Source organism: Papaver somniferum, chromosome 4 (assembly GCF_003573695.1).
Source record: "Papaver somniferum cultivar HN1 chromosome 4, ASM357369v1, whole genome shotgun sequence".
NCBI classification, from domain to species: Eukaryota; Viridiplantae; Streptophyta; class Magnoliopsida; order Ranunculales; family Papaveraceae; genus Papaver; species Papaver somniferum.
Window position 1 is genome coordinate 140,248,082 of NC_039361.1, and position 2,188 is coordinate 140,250,269.

Consider the following 2,188-nt stretch of genomic DNA (forward strand, 5'->3'; position numbering starts at 1 on the left):
GGACTTTGAGAAAATTTGTAGTACCCTCAGGATTAGAAACCTAGATGATGATGCTTTGAAACTTAGGTTATTCCCCTTTTCCCTGAAAGATAAAGCTAAATCGTGGCTATATAGTTTGGCTTCCGGGTCAATCGAAACGTATGAACAACTTACATCTGCCTTTTTGAACAAGTTTTTCCCTAGGCAGAAAACATCGTCTATTAGGACGCAAATCTGCACGTTTTCTCAACAGGAGGGAGAAACTTTGTATAGGTATTTGGAAAGGTTCAATGATTTATTAGCCCAATGTCCTCATCATGGTTTAGAGAAGGTTAGGTTAGTTCAGATCCTTTATGAGGGTTTAGATTATCCCACCACAACCACAGTAGAATCTATGTGTACTGGTGGATTTGAGAACCAAACAGTTGATGACGCGATGACATATTTGCATGAAGTCGCCGAAAAGACCCAACAATGGGAAAGTAGTAGGGGACCCCAGAAAACAATTCTTCTCGGCAGAGGAAACGTTAATAGGGTAGAAGGAGGCTATGAATCAGATGCCAAAATTGCTGCTATAGCGAAAAGGTTAGAAGCTTTAGAAGTGGGTAACACTAGTGGTAGATTGGAGCCTTTTTGGGAAGGCCAGAATAATGAAGAGCAAGCCAATGCTCTATATAATAACACTAGGTTTGATAATCGTCAGAAGTTTGACCCATATTCAGAAACCTATAATCCTGGTTGGAGAAACCATCCGAACTTTTCATGGTCTAAGGGCCAGAGTCAGGGTCAGTCTAATAATTCTAATGCTCCCCCAGGTTTTGGCTACACTAGGAATACATCAGGCCCAGAAAATAAAACGACTAGCTTAGAGGAATCTATTAAGATGTTAGCAAAAACTCAGGAAATGTTAGCAAGAGCCATGTTAGTTTTCAACAGGAAACCAAGCAGAATTTTCAAACTAATGCTCAGAGCCTTGCTAAGTTAGAACTTCAAGTCGGCCAAATAGCTAAGACCTTAAGTGAGAGAGATAATGGTAGGTTCCCTAGTCAGACTAATCCCAATCCTAGAGGAGTTCATGAAGTAGGTACAAAACCATCGAATCAATTGAATGCTATTAGAACCCTTAGGAGTGGTAGAATAGTAGACAATCAGGTAACCATGCCCGATAGTGAACATACTGTAGTTCACCCCTCAGGACCACTAGCTAAGGAAACTGATAAAATTTCTGATGATGCCAACTCAGTTCCTGAGAGGTCTGATTCTGTGCCTAGAGCCCCATTTCCTCAGCTATTAGTACCAACAAAGAAGGAATCGAACTTTAATGACATATTGGAGGTTTTTAAGCAAGTTACCATAAACCTTCCTTTATTAGATGCAATTAGGCAAATTCCTGCTTATGCCAAGTTCCTTAAGGATATGTGTACGCGAAAGCGAAAACTTAGCGTCCATAAGAAAGCCTTTTTAGCTAGTCACGTAAGTTCAATTATTCAAAACACTACAACTCCAAAGTACAAAGACCCAGGTTCCCTACCATTGCTTGTACAATAGGTAAACACCGGGTAGAAAAAGCTTTACTTGACTTAGGAGCCAGTGTGAACCTACTTCCGTACCATGTGTACTTACAGCTAGGACTTGGTGAAATGAAACCTACTCAGATAACACTGCAGTTAGCTGATAGGTCTGTTAAAATTCCTCGAGGTGTTATTGAGGATGTCCTTATTGAGGTCGACAAGTTTATCTATCCAGTGGATTTCGTGGTCCTAGATACTCAACCTGTCCCTGACCCAGAGAACCAGATACCTGTGATTTTAGGTCGCCCGTTTTTAGCTACGTCGAATGCGATCATTAACTGTCGAAATGGTGTGATGAATTTATCTTTTGGTAATATGACTATAGAGATGAACATTTTTAATGTCAGTAAGCTACCTTATGAGCTAGATGACACATGTGTTGAAGAGGTGAACATGATAGAAGCCTTAGTTCAGAAGTCATTACCAAACATTTTATTTGAAGACCCATTAGAAAGTTGTCTATCCCATTTTGGTTTAGATTTTGATGACGATAGCACTATTGAACAAGTGAATGCTCTATTAGATACCCCTGTGTTAGACACTGATAGATGGAAAGCTAGGTTCGAACCGTTACCAGTTTCTGAGACTACCCTAATTCCTTCTTTAGAAGACCCCCAAAGTTGGACCTTAAACCACTA

The 2,188-nt window shown here is 40.2% G+C and overlaps 1 pseudogene; it reads right to left on the reverse strand.

Annotated features, from left to right (window-relative positions):
- Positions 1-203: 203 nt before the first annotated feature.
- On the reverse strand, positions 204-303 carry LOC113276714 (annotated as a pseudogene).
- Between the last annotated feature and the right edge of the window lie 1,885 nt (positions 304-2,188).